Genomic DNA, 19069 nt, shown 5'->3' with positions numbered 1-19069 from the left:
TACATATACATAAATGTACATAAATCTACATATATGTTTATATATACATATACAAATATTTTTTGTGAGCAGATTTTGGATCAAAACTTTTAGCTGAGAAAGTGCTAATGTCAGCTGAGATGTGTGTGTATTTAGAAGAAATTACTAATTTGCTTCCTTGCTGCTTTTGTCTTTCATCAGCAAAAGAAGAACATTTGGGGACATATGCACACTAAATATAAAATAGGACTAATTTTTAACAACTTCAAAGAGAGCATATGGCTGTTTCTTTCTTGTTCTTAGTAATGGGGAGTCAGACATTTGCATACACAACTAGATAACCCATAGAACTCACCCTGAAAATTTAATAAAAATTATGTTTGAAAAATCTTTTATGGAGTAAGTACTACATATGAAACATTGTTCTCAACACCAATATTCAAAAGTGTATAAATGACAGTCTCTGATTTTGAGCAGTTTAGGTTTTGGAGAGGAGGAAATGTTTGAATCATCTACTGAGTAACAGGCAGTAACTGCTTTGGTAGAACAGGAAAGAGTTCTGGCAGTCTGGGAGGAAGTCCAAGAAGGAAATTATTTGAGAGTTCATTCTTTAAAAGCACAGACAAAGGTAACAGTAGGAGATTGGCATACAGAAGTTTTCGAAAACTGAGGACTCTATGTATAACACCCTTGACTTGAATGTCTTTGGGAACTAGTCATGTTTACTTTTCTGATAGCTCTTTAAAAATTTTTTTAATATTTTTTATATATATATTTTTATATATATTTTTATACATATTTTTTATATATATTTAAAAATTTTTAAAAACATTTTTTATATTCAAAATTTTATATTAATGCTATATAAATCCTACCTGTGTCTCCAATCCATTATCCATATTGTAGGTAGGATATATTTGTGAACACTGCAGTTTATATGTGGCAATCTTCTGCTTAAATGTCTGTAATAGCTATTCTCCCAATCCCATCAGGAAAAAGCCCCAAGTGTTTAAAGTGTGTTCCAAGTTCCTTCATGTTCTAGTCAATTATTGTCACTTTATTTCAATGTCATGTCACCTTCCTCATTGAGTATTTGGACCAGCCATATTTATTTCTAAGGCTTTCTAAAACTTTTAGGTTTTAGGCTTTCTTTGGCCAGTAAACATTCCTAGGCTACTTGAAATCTCTCCCTGGCGTTGATGCTTACATCAGCAGGAGTCTACAGAGTGTGTGCTGGAAATATGATTTTCTCACCCTACAACTCTAAACTTCTGTCATCAGTTCTTGAAAGAAATCTGTACCCGCTCAGAGACAGGCCAACCCTGGATTCCTCCAACTCAGTTTCCAGATCTTTACCTAACAAAGTGGAGGAGAGTGCTGGCCTCCACACACCTCCCAGCGTTTTCTGCCTTCAACCATCCCCACTGCTCTCACTGTGCACTTCACTCATGTTGATGCTGGTCAGTGATGCCAGTCTCCACAAGAAGTCCAGGCCTCCAGGTCATTGCTCACTCCCTTCTGCTTGTTTTCTAGATCCCATCTCTTTTCAAGGACATTCCTTCAGCTAATCTCCCCACTATCAAACTAACCACTGATTTTTCTTTATTACTGAGTACATCTCATCTGCCATAAAACTTGGCCACATTTATCCCTATAATTGTTTCCCAGTTAACTGTTCCTCTCTACATCAACTCTCCCTCCAGAAAACCTGCCTTGCGATCTTCCTTTCACATCTTATTTTGTTCCCACCTCTTCAATAACCCCAACCTTTTCTAAGTTACCATGATCTCCATTTTGCTACATTCAATGATCCACCCTCATATCAAATTACATTGACTTTTTGGTGAAAGTGGAAGTGTCAGTCACTCAGTTGTGTCTGACTCTTTGTGACCCATGGACTGTAGCCCACCAGCCTCCTCTGTCCATGGAATTCTCCAGACAAGAATACTGGAGTGGGTTGTCATTCCCTTCTTCAGCAGGTCTTCCTGACCCAGGGATCGAACCCAGGTCTTCTGCATTGCAGGCAGATTCTTCACCATCTGAGCTACCAGAGAAGACACCCAACCTTTTAGTAGAATTTATTAAAACTGTCTTTTCTCCTCTTTGAAACATGGTCTTCTTGGCTTTTAGAAAAATTTGCTTCACTTGTTTTCCTCGCATATCATCAGTCTGTTCGTCAATCTCCTCCACAAGATGTTTTTCATATCTGAGAGTAGTAACATAGAAACATTCCAGAATTAGTCCTTGGTTCTCCCTTCTGCTATATATTTATTTCAATCTGTTGGTGATCTGACTCTTACAGATCTAAATTCACAGCTCCATTTGCCCCAGATTACTTGACTCCTTGTTTCCTCCCTTGCCTCATTTCCAGTATTCTTCTTGACCTCTCTCTCTACTAGATTCCATGTTGGTGCTTGAGGTCTCTTAGGAATACTTCAACTTTTGGAACTTGGCATTTGCTATTCTTTCTACCTGGAATGTCTTTGCCTCAGATATCTTTAGGACTCTTTCCCTCACCTCGTTTAAATACTCGCTTAAATATAACAACCTCACTGAAAAGTTTCCTAACCAATTTTTAAAAATTGCCCATTATCCTGGCACTGACTAAACACTGTCCCTTGTTTGTTTTATCCATAACATATATCACCTAATTTATTATATGTTTATTTTTAATTTCTGCGTCTACTCAATAGAATAAAGTCTATAGGAAAGAAATTCTTTCTTTTTTGTTCAGTGATCTCTCTCCACTGCTAAGGAAAGTTTACAGTGAATGGTAGGTATTTATAAATATTTGCTGAATAAATAAATGAATGAATGAAGCCCTTGTTCAGTTGACATCTTTATTTTCCTTTAGCAGTCAGTATAGTTATCACTTTTTCCAGCACGTTTTACCTAATTAGGTCTCATCATGATGTTCTTTCCTTATATTAAGAATTATTGTGCTGCATGCATTGTTACTGCTTTTCTAATTATCTTTCTCCCTTAACCTGAATTGTAAGCTAAAAGAGGTGAGGGAATAGTCTTATTTGTTGACCATATTTTATGAAGTATTTAGAAGAGATTGATAGGTATTCCACTCAACACAATTTTGATGCATGTCTTGTGACTGCTTTAAAAGGTATAGGAAAAATAATTTCAAAAGTCTTTGAAATAATTTGTAATTGTATAACTTCTCACAAACTATTTGCTGTTGTCATTGTCAAAACTAGCACTTAAAAGATGATACATTTTGTATCGCCTATTTTCCTGACCTTTCCCAGCAGACATTACAAAAGCCAGATCTCACATCTTACAGCACAGTGGGAAGAACCGCTCCCTCTGGTCATGTGCAAAGTTTGAGTGTGGGCAACAGAGCTGTTGTGAATTCTTCCAGGGAGGCCTAGCCACCTTTATGGCCTCATCCACTAAGCAAGTAGCCAAAACCTGAGCAGCAGGTAGAGCTGAGCCAATCCAGGGAGGCACATGAACTGAGTCCAGTACAGAAGTGTGCAAATGTTAAATATTCATAATGATTGTCAATGCTATGCATAGGATAAGGAGACATACATACATACATACCCATCGACAAAATAAAGGATAATTGTAGGGATAAAGGCTTAGGCTTCTTTGTCAAGAGTATTTAAACTGAAAATTAAGCATGCAAAAGAAGTTGGTGTTTACATTTATGAATACTTAAATGATTGCTCTGCCAGTCTCTACATTTCCTAATATGTAGCCCTGGAAATAAAGTTAAGGAGACTTTATTGATGTCTCTGTTTAATACTTGACAGTGTAGCCCACTCTTGGAGTTGGGATATAATATCCTGAAAATATCAATTAAGTCTAGTTGTTCTGTTGTATCACTTAAGTTCTCTGTTGCCTTACTGATTGATTTCTCTGTCCGTAAGATCTGTCCATTGATATGAGTGAAGTGTTAAAGTGCCCTGCTTTTCTTGTATTCCTGTCAATTTCTGCTTTTATGTCTGTTAGTATTTGTTGTATGTATTTGGTTGCTCCTTAGGTGCATATATGTTGGTGAGTGTAAAATCCTCTTCTTGTATTGATCTGTTGATCATTATATAGTGTTTTTGTTGTTGAGTTGCTCAGTTATGTCCAACTCGTTGCAACTACGTGGACGGCAGCACATCATGCTTCCCTGATCTTCACCATCTCCCAGATCTTGCTCAAACTCATATCCATTGAGTCAGTGATGCACAGAGTTCTTTTTCTCACTTTTGTTTAAAATTTATTTTTAATTGGAGGATAATTGCTTTACAATGTTGTGTTGGTTTCTGCCATACAACAATGTGAATCAGCCACAAGTATACATATATCTCCTCCCTCTTGAACTGCCCACTCCTCTAGGTCATCAAAGAGCATCTGGCTGAGCTAAGACAGAGATCTTAAACCATATTTTCCAACTCTCAGTACTTGTAAGAGACAAAGTATTTATTAGATTATTGAATGTTTTTCTCTTCACTGTGTAAAAAGTAGAAATCCCTCAGCCTTTTTTATTCAGTTCATGAATCTTTAACCATAAACTTGTAAACCACTAGAAGTAGTATAGTCAATTAAAAAAAAAAAAACAATTTGTGAAGCATTTTTAAAAATTGCACTTGACCCAGAATAAAACAGTTTTAATTGAAGAGTTGTCTTTATAAATAGTGTTATTCTGAAAGAAGTTTATAGGTTCTCAATGTAGTTGGAGGTAGGCAATATCTGTGCACAGAAGCTCTCTGTTGACCCTGAGTGCTGTTCTCATGAATCTAAAACAATTAGAAACAGCAAGAGTTATCAGTTAATAAACTGTGGTGTTCTCCTTGTTTTTGGAAGCACATAATCTTTCTAAATGCTAATAATTGTCACTTAACAATAATTTTATGAAAACAAACCCAAAAAGCTATGAGAAAATGTTTTGGCATTTCATGTAATGTTGCTCTTTTCTACTTACTAAGATAAAACTGAACATATTATAATTATATATTTAAATCTAAAACAAGCTATCCTAGATTATGTGTTGTATATAATAGAGAATAAATAGGACTATTTTTCATTTTAAGTTAAGCAAAATGCTCTAAGTTTTTGATGTCTGTCTGTAGTAGGTGGACATTTTTGTCATCATAGCTTTGGGAGCTCCACCAATTTCCTTTACAATTCCCTTATGCTATAATGAGAATAGCATCACAAATGAAAGATTTTTGGTCAGGGAAATCTCATGGCATGTTAAAGATATTTGAAGATTCCATCTAGATTACATCTATTTACTTCCATTAATATTTTTAATTACTATAGAGTATGATGTTTTGTCAGCCATTGTTTTAGTATTCTTGAGGAAAATGAAAACTCTTGGAGAAACAGAAAGTATTCATTGAGACCTGATATATCCTGATTTTGATTTGTGCCACTTGTTTTAGGGGAAAGAAAACATATAACTAGAAATGAATTCATATGAAATAAATTGCAATGTGTCAGGAATTGTGCTACAAGGATTTTTAATGTTGAAGCAAGCTGTAAAGTATTTGAGCTTGTTGTATTTGAAAATGCAGAACATGTTTTGGAGAGGTTACTTTATATAGTCAGAGCGACACAGTTACTAACTATTATAGCCTGGAGTCCATCACCTTCCATTTTGCACTTTCTGCCACACTATCAGGCTGTCACATGTAACTGGAGAGATGAAACTGAAGTTGAGTACAGTGTGACTAGGCAAGATTTTTGTGTTCAAACTTGAATTTCAAGGGTGGATAAAGTGAGATAAAGAAATAAGCATTCGGAACTGAGGAAGAAAGTCAGCAAAGACACAGAGATTGAGGGGACTGACAGAGCAGGGAGAGATCTGTTTAAGTAGAACATATACAGGGAAGTTGGGTTAAAGTGACGTCAAGTTGTAAAGAGAGCTGAAACTGAGTTAAGGCAGGTCTCTGTAACCAGGCAGAATGGTTCACTTATAATATATGTGTTGTAGAGCAAAGGTTGCTTGCATCAGAGAAATAACATGGTGGAATTATAGACTGAGGTGACATTATAGACTGAGGAGACATTATGGACTGAGGAAGGAGGACTGAAATAAAAAGGATGGAATTAGATGAGTTAATATGTTTTTAGCATTAATAAAACTGATATTAAGGACTCTTTTGAACTTAATGATTTACTTCTGAGCATATCTATAGTCTCAACACAAATACATAATATACATTTATATGTATAATTTTGATAATAATCAAATGTTTATTAAGCAATCATTATGCATTTGGATTTTTAAGATACAGCAACAAAGAAAATAAAGTCCCAGTCTTCCAAAAACAATTCTAGTAGATAATTCATACAATCAGTTCAGTTCAGTTGCTCAGTCATGTCTGACTTTTTGCAACCCCATGGACTGCAGCACATCAGGCTTCCTTGTCTATCACCAACTCTTGGAGCTTGCTCAAACTCATGTCCATCGAGTTGGTGATGCCATCCAACCATCTCATCCTCTGAGATGAGATTAATTCATACAATAAATAAATACAGAAGATGTCAAATGTGGTAGTTTTATGAAGAAAATTAATTTAAATTTATGTAAATTTATTATAGTTTCCATAGGTTAGGAATCTGGACCCTATTTTTCTGGTTTCCCAGCTCAGTGTCTCACAAAGCTATGACCAAGGGCTGAATTGGGTATGAATTCTTATCCTAGCTTCAGGGTCTTCTTCCAAGCTCACTCCAGTTTTGACAGAATTCACTTCTGTGCTGCTCTAAGAACTCATGACAGCTTGTTTCTTCAAGATCAACAGGTGTTTCTCTTTGATTTGCAGATTATCTCTTAATAAGCCCATCTGATTAGTTCAGGCCAATTTAGGATGATTTCCCATTCGATTCCCTGGTGGCTCAGACAGTAAAGAATCTGACTGCAATGTAAGAGACTGGGTTCGATTCCTGAATCAGGAAGATCCCCTGGAGAAGAGAATGGCTACCCACTCCAGTATTCTTGCCTGGAGAATTCCATGGACAGAGAAGTCTGGTGGGCTACAGTCCATGGGGTCGCAAACAATTGGACAAGGGTGAGCAACAAACACTAACGTAAATTCAACGGATTGGAGACCTTAGTTACATCCGTAAAATCTTTGCCATATTAAAGTGGTTAGAAGCAAGCTGCAGTTTCTGCCCACACATAGGAGAGGGGATTATATAAAGGATCAGTTCATTTCAGTTGCTCAGTTGTGTTTGACTCTGTGACCCCATGGACTGCAGCACACTAGGCCTCCCTGTTCATCACCAACTCTGGGAGTTTACTCAAATTCATGTCCATTGAGTCAGTGATGCCATCCAACCATCAAGATGCCTTCAATCTTTTCCAGCATCAGGGTCTTTTCAAATGAGTCAGGTCTTCTCATCAGGTGGCCAAAGTATTAAAGTGTCAGCTTCAGCATCAGTCCTTCCAATGAATATTCAGGACTGATATCCTTTAGGATTGACTGGTTTGATCTCCTTGCAGTCCAAGGGAGTCTCAAGAGTCTTCTCCAATACAGTTCAAAAGCATCAATTCTTCAGTGGTCAGTTTTCTTTATGGTCCAACTCTTAACCCTAACCCTAACCCTTATGTGACTACTAGAAAAACCATAGCCTTGACTAGATGGACCTTTGTTGGCAAAGTAATGTCTCTGTTTTTTAACATGCTGTCTATGTTGGTCATAGCTTTTCTTCTAGGGGAGTGTGAATATCTGGGGCCATCTTAGAATCTCAACTACCATACACTATGACGATGGCTTAGAGGTAATTTAAGAGAGAAAAAATAATAATCTGTTTGTATTTTAATTTCACATATTATAACCAGCAAGATAGTAATAATATCTCCATAAACATTTATTAACACAATGCTAAATGAAAGTTTTATTATTTTTGCATCATAACTAAAAGGAGACTTTTGTAGCCATTCATTATTAAGGTAATTTTAATATAATCTATGGAAGTAATCTTCAAACACTTGACCTAATTCAGAATTGGAGCTTTGAGAAAGAGTCCCTCTATAAATGTGGACATACTTGAATACTTTCATGATGTGAAGAATGAGAAACATTAAAAGATTTCCCCATCATTTGGACTTTTGTGATATTCTAACATCGATCCTTGTCAGTCAAGAGTACTTATGCCCCACTTGTGTTTTAGATTGTGTAATACAAAAGTGTCTAATGCTATCAAACAGTATTTTCCTGAACTTAAGATTGTTTTATTTCAATCTTTTAGTAAATGTAAAAATAATCAAGAGAAATGAAAGCGTCATACTGGATTTCATTGAAAACTATTAATAATTTATTAAACATTAAATAATGTTTAATGTTTATCATGAAGCAAAACTATTGATTGGCATAGAAATCTTTCCATGCTTGAATAATGTTTTATTTTGAAATATTTATTCCTTAGAGTTTACCAATTTATATGCCTAGATAAATATATTCAAGTTAATATCCAAAATTTAAAATGTAGTTATTTTCAGGGTAAACTTAATTGTATTAAATTTTTAATATTGTTATTAACTGAGTCCACTCAGTAAATAATGAGTCCAGTCTACAAATTATAACCTCAGCTTCTATTTTGCCTTTTTATATCCAACATAAGCTATAGTATAAATTATTTCGATAAGACAAAATAAAAGTTACATCATTTAATTCTCCTTTACCTTGGAAATTTCCTGAGCAGGGGCAAAGGATGAGAATATTGACCAGAGAAACTGCCATTGGTTATAACATTGCCCACTATTCAAGCACTGTCATAAAGTAAATACCAACTAAAAGGTTATACATAATTAGAAATATAACCTTTTCTCAGTTAAACCAGAACTTCTTCCTGTGCTGAGTCCTTGGTATGTTCATATTGTGATTGGAATGGTTATAAGTGGTTGAACATTCTCTGTTCATCAAGGATTCTTTTTCTCACCTAAAATTTACAAGATTTTAAAAGTTGTATTGATCTAAAAGCACTTTCTTTGCAGCCCATGTTGCTTTCTCTCTAAGCGTTATTGCCCACTAATTGCTCTTGAATTGATAGCCATTACAAGTAACTCCCACTGTGGTCAATTATCAGACAGTATAATTTAGAACAGTGGGGACTATCTGTTAATATGATTCTTTGATCCACTCAAAAATATGAAGATTTTAAGGATGACATCTAATACATGTGAATTTCATTTTGTAGGCCAAAAAAAAAAAAAAAAAGCCCAATTTAAATTCCAGCAATTTGTGAGGTCCATCATACTAGGAAGGACAAGTGCGACAAAGCATTTAGCATACAGAAAGAGACAACATATTTTATCATACTTTGTCCAGGCAATGCAGTCTAGATACTCTTCCTAGAGCTTTCTGGCACCCTACAGAGTCATGACGTTATTTAGTATGACATGAAGCACGCACAAAGGACTACTAAAAAATCCCTGACCTCGCAGACTTGCTCTCATAATATATAGAATCATGAGTTAAACCCTGGATTCTTGTTAAAATTTAAGAGTAATTTCAGCAAAGGGTAGCAAGTCATACCTTAAGGCAATTTATGTCAAACTATTTGTCAGATTATGATAGTGGATGCCAGTGAGGCAAAAAGAGGGGTTTTTGTCTCCTAGGAGAAAAGATATGTCTGCACTGTCTTTACTTGTTTTCCACCTTCCTCCTTTCACTACCAATGGAGAAGGGCATGGCAATCCACTCCAATATTCTTGCCTGGAGAATCCCATTGACAGAGGAGCCTGGTGGGCTACAGTCCATAGGGTCGCACAGAGTTGGACATGACTGAGAGACTAACACTCCACACACTACCATTGCATATGACAGTAATTGTGTATGACACAAAAAATCAAGTATAACCTATGGCTAGCATATGAATCGCCTCATTATTCCTCAAGAAGAGAGGCCCAGGAAGAAACCTGCAATGGCCCTAGAAGTGTAGGCCATTTAAGTAGATTCCAGTGTTTTATAATCCCGAGCCTCGCCTAGACTAGGTAAAAGGCTCCATGTGGGCACATCCCATTGGCCCCACTGACTCCTCATCCAGTGGGGAGGAGCTTGGTCACAGTAAGGTGAGAACTGGAAACTCTAAAGACAGGGTCCAGGACAGGGGTCCTATTTTCCTAAGTCTGCAGTAGAACTATGCTCCTTGTTGATTTTTTTTTTTAATGTTCTGCTGATTTATAAAAATTTCCCTTAATTTCCTGATTTAGTTTTTACTAAGAAGTATATTGTAACAGCTAGTATTTTTCCTTCTTCAATATAAGAAAATTATTTTCCTACCAATGTTATGTATATTTATATATGATAACTGTATATATACAGCATCAACACAATATTTTCTAAGTGTATATATTTTAAAATTAAACCTATGAGTTTCATATAATAGCATTATATACCTTTTGATGAGTATTTCATGAAAAAATATATATTTTAAGTCTATTCACAGTATTCAGAAACTAATGCCATAAACCATAATGAGATTAATTGAGCAAATATAACTCCAATTACCACTTAGTAGTTGTGGTTGTTTGTCAATAGAGTAATACTTAATTTTTGTTATTGTAGTGGCTGTTTGAAAATATTTCTATTTAATTTCTTAAAATTTCTTCAATATACTATTATGATTCTAAGTTCTTTTGATTTCATTTTGAATTTAACACTCATTAACCTAAATTTTGCTCACTTTTGGCTTTACCTAAATGTCTAGAAATATTATTAGCTCTTTCTTGCTGTACAATTGTCTTGATAATTTTAGATTTTTATAGCTAAATCTAGAGAATTCAGTACTGAGATAAGTTAGGTTGGTGAAAAGGGAAGCTTAATCATACATAAGATGAGGAACCTAATTCCATGATGGTTTTCAGTTTATTTGGCATTAAAAGATAAGGATGTCTGGATATGAAATGCCATCAATAATATTTTTCCTAATCCTAGATGAAAATTAATTTTACATAAAGGACATATAATGGCTTAATTCTGAGAGAAGATCAAAGGAAATTTCTGTTTATTATGTCCCCGTAGTTTACCTAGATGAAAATAGTTCATTAACCCAAATGGCACAGAAACTCCTCAGCACAGGAAAGTATTCCCAAATAGAAAGACATATACCTTCTCATATTACAGAACATGGTAACTCTGTGCTACCCATGTTAACACAATTAATTGTGGAGCAAGATTCTCAGTTGTGTCAAAAGGTAAGACTTGCAATAGAAAGGTAAGGTTGCAATAGAAAGGTAAAGTTGCAATAGAAAGGTCAATGATCTACCTTCTCTACTAAAGAAGGAGTATGACTAATTCTCTCTTGACTTAAAAAGAGAGAATATTTCCTAAAACTTTTTCAACATTCTTGGGAGATAAGCAATTTTAAATGGTATCTCATGCACTACTATTTGGGTCAATCAGATCGAACCTCCAATGTTAATAGTAGCATCCAAAAAAAAAAAAAAAGTCTACTGACACCAAAGCAATGTGTAAAGTTTGACCTTATTAAATTGATAAATACAGCATGGTTTTTAAAATATGAAAGCATTGCTTAAACTGTAGATTACTATTTTAGTCCAAATTTTGTTCTGATTTATCCCCCTCAGGGAAATGCTGATAAAATTGTGTACTTCTATGAATCATGAAAAAAAGTCTCATTGTTAATAATTTTATTATTGAGAAATAGCATATAGTATCATGAAATAGCCTATTAGAAAGCATTGCTTTTTAAAAATTATTTTTGCAGCAGAATGGCTTGGGAATCAAGATATGTGAGATTACATTTCAACTCTTTCAAAATTAGTTGTATAACATTTACCTTTTATACCTGGTCTCTTCATGTGTTAAACTGTTAAGACCTAGTACTATCTAGTCCTCTTTCAGCTCTAATATTCTGTGATAATTATTTGCAAGATAAGGAAAGAATCCCCTTTTAATTAAACTATGTACATTTGTGATATTCTACATAGATTTCGCCTGTATGAAGCATTAACATTTATAATAAACTTAAAAGATAAGTTTTCCAAAATATTCCATTCAATGGTAATCTTAACCTGTGTTCTTTGTGGATTGTACTTAGGGGAGTACATATGCCTTGGTAGACAATAGACTCAATACATTTTTGTTGAATGAATGAACTCTACAGTCCATAAATCTTTATATATTTTATGTGTTTTAATCATTTGGGAGAAAATCGTGTTGAATTGTATCCATTCACTTAGGCCGTACATTCCCTAAGGTGACAGGGTATAGTTTCCTTGCTCTGTCAAAGAGGAAAATGTTTGGGCCTTCCCACTCCAGTACTCTTGCCTGGAAAATCCCATGGGTGGAGGAGCCTGGTAGGCTGTAATCCATGGGGTTGCTAAGAGTCGGACATGACTGAGCAACTTCCCTTTCACTTTTCACTTTCATGCATTGGAGAAGGAAATGGCAACCCACTCCGGTGTTCTTGCTTGGAGAATCCCAGGGACGGGGAGCCTGGTGGGCTGCCGTCTATGGGGTCGCACAGAGTCAGACATGACTGAAGCGACTTAGCAGCAGCAGCAGGGTGTTGTCATGGAGAAGGCAATGGCACCCCACTCCAGAACTCTTGCCTGGAAAATCCCATGGACAGAGAAGCCTGGTGGGCTGCAGTCCATGGGGTCGCTAAGAGTTGGACATGACTGAGCGACTTCACTTTCACTTTTCACTTTCATGCATTGGAGAAGGAAATGGCAACCCACTCCAGTGTTCTTGCCTGGAGAATCCCAGGGACGGGGGAGCCTGGTGGGCTGCCGTCTATGGGATCGCACAGAGTTGGACAAGACTGAAGCGACTTAGCAGCAGCAGCAGGGTGTTGTCAAGTGAGGTAATTGCTAGGGAGCAAGAAGCAGTCAGAAATGCTTGAAAGACCCTGAGTCACCAAGACAAAAGACAGAGCCCATTATGGAAGATAAATTGTTCTTCCCAGCTTATGGAATACAAACTCAAGATACTTATTTTAAATAAAATTATTAAATGGTGGGAGGTGCATTTTTGTTTTATGACTTCTAGCTTAGATAACAGGTAGAAATGGTAATTTCTTTCATCAGCTTAAAAGATTCATGTGTTTGGTATCATTATATACTGATGTGTATGAATATAATGAAATGTCTGGGTTTTTGTATTCTGGCACTATAAACTGAAACCATATATAAACTATTGTGTTTTTTTTTTGTCCAAGTATTTATTGAGCCATTTGTTCTGATAGACTTACTGTCTGTTGATTCCACTTCTCAACATCTTTCTCTAGGAAACGTGTCTAATTCAGGTACATTTTAGAAAACAGGACATAGGATGGATAGGGTCAAGAATTTGGTTTCAGCATAATGAAAATCATGAACTTTTATTCATTTCTGAGACAATTTGAGAAATTTAGGTAATTTTGAAAATATTACAGAGATTTAGGTCTCCTAGATCCATTGTAGAGTGAACTTGAACGTGAAAGTATCTTCAAACTTGTCTAGCTACCTCCAGGTTGCATGTAAGCCACACTGGTCCCTTGAGTACTAAACAGACACATGATTTCTGAATATTGAGAATCTGGAGCCCTAGGCATCACCTTGAAGGTAAAACTTCTTGATTAGATTACAATTGTTTTTTAGGAAATGTCATAAGTGTTAAGTAATCACTTTCCTTTTTTTTTTTTTTTTGCTTACATGAAAAAATGGAAAAGGTATTTCCTAAAATGTTCTTTTCATTCCTTTCTCTAATGAGGTAGGGTATAAGAATTACCATAAAGTTGAAAAAAAAAAAAAAGAGGGGGAAAATACATTCAAAATCCATTTGTAGGTAAATCCATACATGTGGGATGAGATGTCTTCAGTGACCTGAATCTCAAACACAAAAATAAAGCAAAACACCCATAAATCTTCTAAATGACAAGTCTGTCTTCAATCCTAAGACAACATGCAGTCACAAAGTTTGAAATCAGAGCATAAATGAGAAAGTTTCCAGGAGATTGTTGTCAAAATATGAATATGGATATTGTTATTGTTCTTGAGTCATTCAGTTGTGTCTGACTCTTTGAGACCCCATGGACTGCAGCACACCAGGCTTCCTGTCCTTCACCATCTCCTGGAACATGCTCAAACTCATGTCCATTGAGTCAGTGAAAGTGAAAGTGAAGTCACTCAGTCGTCTCCGACTTTTTGCGACCCCATGGACTGTAGCCTACCAGGCTCCTCAGTCCATGGGATTTTCCAGGCAAGAATACTGGAGTGGGTTGCCATTTCCTTCTCCAGGAGGTCTTCCTGACCCAGGGATTGAACCCGGATCTCCTGCATTGTAGGCAGACGCTTTACCGTCTGAGCCACCAGGGAAGCCATTGAGTCAGTGATGCCATCCAAACATCTTGTCCTTTGTCATCCCCTTCTCCTCGTGCCTTCAGTCTTTCCCAGCATAAAGGTCTTTTCCAATGAGTCAGTTCTTTGCATCAGGTGGCCAAAGTATTGGAGCTTCAGTTTCAGCATCAATCCTTCCAATGAATATTCAGGGTTAATTTCCTTTAGGTTGGCTGGTTTGAACTCCTTGCTGTACAGGGGACTCTCAAGAGTCTTTTCTAACATCACAGTTCAAAAGCATCAATTCTTTTGTGGTCAGCTTCCATTATGGTCCAACTCTCACATCCACACAAGACTACTGGAAAAACCATAGCTTTGACTAGACGGACCTTTGTTGGCAAAGTAATATCTCTGCTTTTTAATACACTGTCTAGGCTTGTCATAGCTTTTTTTTCCAAGGCACAAGCATCTTTTAATTTTGTGGCTGCAGTCACCATCTGCAGTGATTTCACAGCCCCCCAAAATAAAGTCTGTCACAGTTTCCATTGTTTCTCCATCTATTTGCTATGAAGTGATGGGACCGGATGCCATGATCTTAGTTTTCTAAATGTTGAGTTTTAAGCCAGCATTTCACTCTCCTCTTTCACCTTCATCAAGAGGCTCTTTAGTTCCTCTTTGCTTTCTGCCGTAAGGGTAGTGTAATTTGTATATCTGAGGATACTGATATTTCTCCCAGAAATATTGATTCCAGCTTGTACTTCATCCAGCCTGTGCATGATGTACTCTACCTGTAAGTTAAATAATCAGGGTGGCAATACACAGCCTTGACATACTCCTTTCCCAATTTGGAACCAGTTCATTGTTCATATCCATTTCTTACTATTGCTTCTTGATCAGCATACAGGTTTCTCAGGAGGCAGGTAAGGTGTTCTGGTATTCCCATCTCTTTAAGAATTTTCAACAGTTTGTTGTGATCCATAAAGTAAAAGGCTTTAACATACTCAGTGAAGCAGAAGTATATGTTTTTCTGGAATTTTCTTGATTTATCTATGTTGGCAATTTGATCTCTTGCGGGGAGCGAGCTCCGCCCCTGGCAAAGGTCATGAGGAAGGAGGCTTGGCATATGCAAAGGCGGGATCAAGCCTCAGGAGTCTCCCTGGAAATTCTCGAGCAATCTACCCCCAAAACCAGAGTCTGCCTACTTTCTGCTTTGTGCTTTCACCTACATCTCTGACTTTACGGGGGGCTGTCCCCCACTACCTCTCTGAAAAAGAGTTAGCTTACAGCTCCAGTTAATAATTCCTGGGTGTGACAGTGTTTAACCTACAAACTCCCTTGGAAGTCCTCTAGCCTGCCTGAATAGGTTTTTCCGGCCACATGTGATTGTTCAGAGCCTCCCAACTGTGAGAGGCAGGAGATGTTCTAAACTGTCTAAATACAGATTCCTTTGAGCAGTTAAAAGATTGATTAGAAATTGTATTGGGGAAGGGATTTTCACTTGTTGGGCCAATGTATGCTGCTAAGTCTCCATATCCCTTACCTGCTGTGTCCCTGGCAGTGTATTGATTAATATAATTGGTGTAAATAGTAGCTTTAATGTTTGTAACCTGGGACCCTTGAGTTAATTCTTTTTCTTGTTATAGCCCACCACACCTTTGCTCTGTAGGAATGCAACTTTATCTAATGCTTTTTGGAGGCTGGCGCCTGACTTTAGAATAATCACCTTTAGAGAAAAAGGCCTCTGGGCCAGAAGATGATGCAAATCACCTAAGCTTTTGCATATGATAAGTTTGCAGGAAGAAAGCCTGGCTTACTGCATGACTCTACCCCTTCCCCCATTATCCTCTATGCATAACTTAAGGTATAAAAACTACTTTGGAAAATAAAGTGCGGGCCTTGTTCACCGAAACTTGGTCTCCCCATGTCGTTCTTTCTCTTACCTTCTGGCTGAATTATTCAGCCTCTTTTCTCCACTGAATTTCCTCACTGAGCTATCCTTATTTCAGCCTCTTTTCTCCACTGAATTTCTTCACTGAGCTATCCTCATTCTATTACTCTTTATATCCTTAATTAACGTTTAATGAAGCAGTTGTTTCCTGATCCTCGCCGACGCCGTCCCCGCTTCGAATACCCTGGATCAGCCGGGGCTGGTCCCCGGCAATCTCTGGTTCCTCTGCCTTTTCTAAATCCACCTTGAACATCTGAGATTTCTCAGTTCATGTACTTTTGAAGTCTAGCTTGGAGAATTTTGAGCATTAACTTGCTAGCATATGAAATGAGTGCAAATGTGCAGTAGTTTGAACATTCTTTGGCATTGTCCTTCTTTGGGAGTGGAATGAAAACTGACCTTTACCAGTCCTATGGCCACTGCTGAGTTTTCCAAATTTGCTGGTATATTGAGTGCAGCACTTTCACAGCATCATCTTTTAGGATTTGAAATAGCTCAACTGGAATTCCATCACCTCCACTAGCTTTCTTTGTAGTGATGCTTCCTAAGGCCCACTTGACTTGGCACTCCAGGATGTCTGCCTGTAAGTGCGTGATCACACCATCGTGGTTATCTGGGTCATTAAGATCTTTTTTGTACAGTTCTGTTTATTCTTGCTACCTCTTCTTAATATCCTGCTTCTGTTAGTTCCATACCATTTCTGTCCTTTATCAAGCTCATCTTTGCATCAAATGTTCCCTTGGTATCTCTAATTTTCTTGAAGATATCTCTAGTCTTTCCCATTCTACTGTTTTCCTATATTTCTTTGCACTGATCACTCAGGAAGGCTTTCTTATCTCTCCTCGCTATTCTTTAGAACTCTGCATTCAGATGGATATATTTTTCCTTTTCTTCTTTGCCTTTCAGTTCTCTTCTTTTCACAGCTTTTGTAAGACCTCCTTAGATAACCATTTTGCCTTTTTGCATATCTTTTTCTTGAAGAAGGTTTTGATCACTGCCTCCTGTAAAATCTTATAAACCTCCATCCATATTTCTTCTGGCACTCTGTCTATCAGATCTAATCCCTTGAATCTATTTGTCATTTCCACTGTATAATTGTAAGGAATTTGATTTAGGTCATACCTGAATGGCCTAGTGGTTTTCCCTTCTTTCTTCAATTTAAGTCTGCATTTGGCAATAAGGAGTTCATGATCTGAGCCACACTCAGTTCCCAGTCTTATTTTTGCTGACTGTATAGAGCTTCTCCATCTTCAGCTACAAAAAATACAATCAATCTTATTTTGTTATTGACCATCTGTTATGTAGAGTCGCCTCTTGCGTTTTTGGAGAGGGTCTTTTCTATGACTAGTGTGTTCTCTTGGCAAAACTCTTCTAGCCTTTGCCCTACTTCATTTTGTACTCCAAGGCCAAACTTGTCTTTACTTCCGGGATCTCTTGACTTTCTACTTTTGCATTCCAGTTCCCTATGATGAAAAGCGAAAGTGAAAGTCACTCAGCCCTGTGTGATGCTTTGCGGCACCATGGACTGTAGTCCATGGATTTCTCTAGGCCAGAATACTGGAGTGGGTAGCCAATCCAAAACCAGGGACTGAACCCAGGTCTCCCACATTGCAGGCGGATTATTTACCAGCTGAGCCACAAGGGAAAAGGATATCTTTTTTTGGTGTTTGTTCTAGAAGGTCTGGTAGGTCTTATAGACCCATTCAACTTCTGCTTCTTCATCATTAGTGGTTGGGGCATAGACTTGGATTACTCTGATATTGAATTGACTTGGAAATGAGCAGAGCTCATTCTGTCGTTCTTGAGATTTCACCCAAGTACTGCATTTTGAATTCTTTTATTGTCTATGAGGGCTACTCCATTTTTTCTAAGGGATTCTTGCCCACAATAGAGGATATTATGGTCGTCTGAATTAAAGGTACCCATTGCTGTCCATTTTAGTTCACTGATTCCTAAAATGTGATGTTCACTCTTGCCATCTCCTGTTTGACCACTTCCAATTTGCCTTGATTCATGGACCTAACATTCCAGGTTCCTATGCAATATTGTTCTTTACAGAATTGAACTTTACTTTGATCACCAGACACTCCACACCTTGGCATTGTTTTTGCTTTGATTCAGGCTCTTCATTCCTCTGGAGCTATTTCTCTACTCTTTACAGCAGCATATTGTCACCTACTGACCTGGGGAATTCATCTTTCAGTGTCACATCTTTTGTCTTTTCATACTGTTCATGGGGTTCTTAAGGCAAAAATACTGAAGTGGTTTGCCATTCCCTTCTCCAGTGTACCATGTCTTGCCAGAACTCTCCACCATAACCCATCCATCTAGGGTGGCCCTATGCGGCATGGCTCATAGTTTCACTGAGTTAGACAAGTCTGTGATTCTTGTGATCATTTTGATTAGTTTCCTGTGATTGTGGTTTTCATTCTTTTGGGCCTCTGATGGATGAGGATAGAAGGCTTGAGGAAGCTTCCTGATGGGAGGCACTGGCTGTGGGTAAAACTGGGCCTGGCTCTGGTGGGCAAGGTCATGCTCAGTAAATTTTCCATCCTCTTGTCTGCTGGTGGGTGAGGCTGTGTTCTCTCCCTGTAGTTTGGCCTGAGGCCCAATTATGGTTGGGGTAATGGCAGTAATGGCGACCTCCTTCAAAAGGACTTATGCCAGCATGCTGCGGCTCCCAGACTATTGCAGTCACTGTCCCTGACCCTGCAGAAGGCCACTGTTGACCCACACCTCTGCCAGCAGCTCCTGAACTCTCACAGGCAAGTCTGGCTCAGTCTTTTGTGGAGTCACGGCTCCTTTCTCCTGGATCCTGATGTGCGCAAGGTTTTGTTGTGCCCTCCAAGAGTCTGTTTCCCCAGTCCTGTGGAAGTTGAATATTGGGGTTACTAAAATAAAAC

The sequence above is a fragment of the Bos javanicus genome, chromosome 21 (genome assembly GCF_032452875.1).
Source record: "Bos javanicus breed banteng chromosome 21, ARS-OSU_banteng_1.0, whole genome shotgun sequence".
NCBI lineage: Eukaryota > Metazoa > Chordata > Mammalia > Artiodactyla > Bovidae > Bos > Bos javanicus.
This window is presented reverse-complemented; position numbering follows the sequence as displayed.